This window comes from Penaeus monodon, chromosome 14 (genome assembly GCF_015228065.2).
Source record: "Penaeus monodon isolate SGIC_2016 chromosome 14, NSTDA_Pmon_1, whole genome shotgun sequence".
Taxonomy (NCBI): Eukaryota; Metazoa; Arthropoda; class Malacostraca; order Decapoda; family Penaeidae; genus Penaeus; species Penaeus monodon.
In genome coordinates, this window is record NC_051399.1 from 21,274,330 (window position 1) to 21,279,879 (window position 5,550).

Genomic DNA, 5,550 nt, shown 5'->3' on the forward strand with positions numbered 1-5,550 from the left:
GAGGTGGGGGTAGTAGGAGGGGGCCTTGTCTACAGGGAACAATGTGGAGGGGAATAGGTTGAGGGGGGGTATCGTGATAAAAGGGAAAGCGGGGTCAGGAAACCAAGGAATTAAAAAATCAGAGGGGCTATTTGGTAAAGGGGACAAGCCTCATGCCTTTAAAAAGGTACAAAACTTTTTACTTCCAGGGAAAGCGGAGTATGTAGGAGGAGAAGGGGTGATCCCTTCGGGCCCCTTTGAGGGGTAAGTGCTAGACAACTAAACGGGGGGCATACGTGCCGTGCCTATGATTCCCCCGGGCCGTTGAGATAGCACAAACAGCTTTTATCCTTTCAACAGGCTCTAACATAGTGAAATTTAAAAGGGGGTTAGAGAAAAGGAAAAAAGGAATGGGGAAGAAAAGACCTTTAGCGGGTCGAGGGCTGAGGCCCAAGGTAGGCGTGATCCACAGCATTGGGCTCATACTTTTTCCAAATTTTCCATTGCAACAGCGGCAGGGTTTGGGGGGATATTTAAAGATATTGATTTAAAAAAAAAAATCTAAATCACTAGACTAGAATAGTAATATCCTTGAAAAGATTTTAAATTTCATGGAAGGGTTTTAATGGTTAAGGTTAAAAGCAAGAGAAATGTGTGACATCTAAGGCAGTGACTATATTTAAATTTTTGGGAAGGGTTTTGATTTGTGTTTAGTTTTTAAGTGGGAAAAGGGAAATTTGGTGAGGAAAGGGTTTGGGGTCGGGTTTGTGGTAAGGAGTTAGTTTAGATGTAGGAATTATACGTTTGGGGAAAAGAGAATAGGTTGTTGAAGCAGAAGTGTGGGATTCTAAAAGGAGTCTGAAGGTTGGGAGGCGGGAAGGGAGGATAGATGGGGGAAAGCAGAGGTACGGTTGTTTAAAACGTGGGCACGATAATGGGATGGGGATTGAAAGGGGAACAACAAAAGGAAACATAAGGGGGATCGATGTGACATCAGATAGGAGTGTGTAGACGGGTGTGGCCCAAATGGTAAGCGGGCGAGAGCAGTCTCCCAACGTCTTTTCCCGAAAAAAGGAGCTGACAGGAGGAGATTGATATTTTTACAAAATTTGAAATTTTATTAGTGGGAGGTTTTGCCAAAAAGATTGCCATCGTTTATACAAGAAGGTTTAAAGTGGGAATAACCCGTGGCTGGGTTTGTGAGAAGCGTGGTTGGGTATGTGTGGAATAGAGGCGGGGCGTGCTAGTGTATCTCCCTTTTCTTTTGCGGGGATTCCAACAGGCGGGCCCCAGCAAAATTATTGTTTTTTGGGGGGGGGAAGGTAGAAAAACCCAGTTCGGTCTTAAAACAAGGGGTTGGGGTGGTATTGATTTTAGAGAGTTAATGAGTTAGGGAGTCAAAAAAATTTAAAGGGGAAGAGGAAAGTGGTTTTGTGTTTAGAGAAAAAAGGGAGTGATACAATTCTGTGTAAGGGGGACACGGATTAAAGAGGAAGGGGTATTTGAAAGTACGAGTTGGGAAGTTTTACTCCCAAAACCGCACCGGGGGGATTGAGCCACAGTATATCGTGAATATGAGGAATGATGGAGACATGGTCAAGGAAATGGGAGAAGACAGTAGGAGGATTTTTGATTTGGTAGTCGGGGAAAACAGAAGAGAAAAATATGGGGGTGAGGTAAGCCAGGGAGGGACGGAATGGACAGAGAATGGGGGGTTGGAGAGGGGGGGAAAGGGGGAAGTGAGAGGAGGGTTCCATGGTTTTGAAAAAGGAGAGGAACGGGGAGATGAAGCTAAGGAAAGAAGTAGGGGTTTTAGGTTTTTGTTAGGGGGGAAAATTGGGGGAACGAACATAGCATCGGAGAGGAGAAGGGCACGACGTCGAGATAGAGAGGGTATGTTGATCAGGTACGGCCCTTCAATGGGGAGGAGCGAAAGGCCTGGCTAAGCAAGCCCCACAGTGAGGTTTGTTAAAGATGGAAGGAAGAAGTTGGGGGCAGAGGAGAGAATGGCACCAAAAATCAAGAGTGGAGAGGATAAAGTAACATAAAGATGAAGGAGAGTTTGCGATCTGACCCCCATGATATAGGGGAGAGAGTTTAAGATTCAAGACGGCGGAGAGTTTTTCTTAATGTAGAATAGGGGTTTCTCGCAGGACAGTTGAGTCAAAAATGAACCTGGGAAATTTTGCCAGGGGAAAGGGCAGGAGTGGAGGCCATAAAGAGAGGGGGGGGAGAGGCCCTAACGTGAGCGAGAGAAAGAAGGGGGAAAGATTAAGGAGAAAAGCGGAACCCAGGTTTTGGGCCCCGGGAAGATACTGAGAGATGAAATTTGAAAAAAAATTGTAGGATTTGGAGGGAGTGCAGGGCTAGATGGAAATTATCAACATATAGGTTTGAGGGGGTCCGGGTGGTAAAACTGAGAAAATCATTAACAGAAAGAAGGAATAAAGGGTTTATGAGCACATGCTGTGGGACACCTTCGTTTTGGGGAAAGAAAGATGATGTGGCAGGGGGTTTTGACCGGAAAGTGCGTGGGAGAGGAAGGGGATTTTATGAAGACACCCCATTTTCAGATCCCTAGAGAGCAATGTTGGGGGATATGGTACCCAATGTCGTATATAGTTTTTTCTAGAAAAAAAAAAATGCTAGTACATTTTAGGCGTGAAAAGCAGATGTAAATAGTCTCAAAATGGCAAGGGGGTCAGCTTGCTTCGGGCACGGCGAAAACCAAATTTGGGAAGGAGAGAAAAGTTTGTGAATTCAAGATCCCACATTAAGGGAATTCCCCATTCGCCTAATATTTTGCACAAGCAGTAGTTAGTGCGATGGTCGATAGTTTGGGGAAGGGTACCGATTTATGGGTTTCGGGAAGGGAAGGATAAGAGTTCCCCCAATTAAAAGGGAAATTTTTGAGTCCAAATGGTTGAAATTTTTTAATGGGAAGGAAAAGGGGGGAAAGATGGGGGCCCGGAGCAACGGTAGTAAACCGTCGGGGTTCTGAGGACGGCACGATTGTAGGGCAGCAATGAGTCAGGGAAAAAAAAATGGGGTTTAAGGATCATCAGAGGAGGGGTGAAGGTAAGGGGGATTTTCTCTGGTGGTCTTAATAGAAGAGAAGTGTGAAGATGGGTGAGAACCACTACGACCTGCGAAATAATCACCAGCATTGGACTTGGAGGGGGTCGAAAGAGGGATTTTAAATATGGAGGACAGGGGGGGGGATGGGGGGGGATGTTGCCGATAGTTTTTGGATGGCGCCAAACATTTTAGTAGAGTAGAGGATTAAAAGAAAAAAATTTTGCCAGCATTTGTTTTTATCCCGGGTTGACGACGGAGATAGGAGAGCCTTTTTAAAAGGGGATAAGGGGTGTAGTGATTTGGGGGTACCCTTTGTGCGGTAAAGTTCAGGCGCAGTTTTAGCGAAATGCTTTAGTGCAATCAGAATTCCCCATGGGAAAAATTTGGAGGTTATTTTTTGAGGTGAGGGATACTGATGGAAATCTTAAACTGTATTGTTTATGATCTTCTGAAAATGGAAGTAGGGGGTTGGGGGGTATGATAGCAGAGAATGGAAGGAAAGTGGTTAAACTCTATCAAAAAAGGGGGGGAGTAGGGAGGGTGTTAAGTGGGGGGAACGAAAGGGGATATAGGGGGGCAAATGACCGGGGGTTTGAAGAAAGGGGGAAATGGGAGGGCTGGTTTCTTGCGGGGCGGTTGGGGGGGGAATCGAATTTTAAGAAGGTCGCTGGGGGGAAGGTTAAGATCGGCCTCGGGGAGTTTGTGGTCCCCCTAATTGTGGCGGAGTTTAAATACCAACTATGAGGAAGGGGAAGTGGGTTGATTTTCCCCAAAAACAAAATCAATGGGGGGGATGGGGGGAAGGACTGAATCACTGTGATCAAACGATGGGGGGATGGTAAAATTTTTGCAAGGGAATTTTTTTTAAAGGGGGGGGTGGACATGAGGTGCGATTTTTTAATTTGTGGTGGGTGTGGGGTGGGCTGTTGGGATTGGTAGGAGGATGTGTAGGGGTTCTTAAAGGAAACGGGGGGATATAAAAGGGGTTGCGGGGGGCGGGGAGGGAAAATGCGTTTTTAAGGTATTTATACTTTTCTATTTGGGGGGGGGGCTAAGGAGGGGGGGGAAAAGGCGAGAGGGTTCTGAGGGGGGAAGGTGGGGGTTGTGTTTCAAAGGAGGGGGGATTGGGAGGGGGCGAGGAAGGGGCTTTTTTGGGTTTTGGGTTCCGGGGGATGGGGGTTTTGGGGGATTTGGGGGAGGGTTGGGGGGGTTTCAGGGCTGGTTGGGGGGGGGAGGAGGGGGGGGGCGTTAGGGGGGGGTATGGAACGGGGGGGGGCGGTAAATTTAGGGGGGCAGCATTTTAAAAGAACAAGGTTTTTTCCGGGTTGGTTGGGGAGGGGGGTTGGTTTTTTCGGGTCCCCGCCCCGGGGGGAATTTTCGGGGGGGGTGCTTTTTTCCGGGGTTCAGAAAGGGGGGGGGTTTTTTTGGGGCAAGGAATTGGGGAAAAACAAATTTATGGGTGGGGGAAAAAGGGGGTTTGGTTGTTTGGGGGGAAATTTTCTATTGGGCCCCCTGGGCTTCGGGTCCGGGGGCCCTTTTTTCGGGGCTTTTGGTGTGGGGAAAAAAAATTTGGGGAAGGGGGCTTCGGTTTTGCGGCGGTCGGGGCCCCCACATTGGGGATTTCGTGGGGCGGGTGGTGCTGACGAAAAAGGGCGGGGGGTTTTCCTTTCTCGACGTTTTAAAAGGGAAGGTCTGTTAAGAGGAAATTTTGGGGGATGTTGGGGTTTTTTCGTTTCCCCTGGGGGAATGGAGTAGCATTGTATGACGTTGAATGCGTGGACAGGAATGGCCCCCCAATTGACCAATTTTTTCATAGTTTCCAATTTTCTGGGGAGATTGAAAATTCGGGCAAGTATGGGGTTGGTGGGGTTTTCCGGGTGGGGTTTCCATATATGTCTGGTTTTTTAATGCAAGTTGGGTTTTCGGGTTTGGCCCGACGGAGGGCGGGCGGTACCCAAAGAGACACCACTGTTTTTGGGACTTGTTGGGGAAAGGGGGTTTCGATTGGGGGGTGTGGGATACAAAAACGGTCCCATTGGGTGCGTGAAGAGGGTACAATTTGTTGTAGTGATAGGGGTATCGAAGGGCGGGTGCGTGACGAGGGGTAGGTTTAGGGAGGGAGTGTTATGGGGAGGGGGCAAAGGCGAAAGGTTAATAAGGGAGGAGGGGGTGGTTGATGTTGGAGGTTGTGGGGGTGAGGTGAAGAAGGAGCGTGCTGGAGATGGAAATCCCCCAAAGGGTTTTGGTTGTTGGCTACGTACTAGTGGCTTTGATGGGGGTGTTTGTTGCGGGTTTTCGGAGCCGGGGGTCAAAGGAGAGCCGGGGCAGGGAATCGGATGATTTTAATTTGGGGGGCTATTTGATAAAAGGGGCAAGCCTTTTGCCCCAAATAGGGAGAAAAGTTTCATTATTGGCAAGGGTAAGCGGATTTGTTGGGGATAAAAACAGTCCCCCCCTGGGGTCCCCTTGGGGGTAAGGGCTAGATAACTAAAC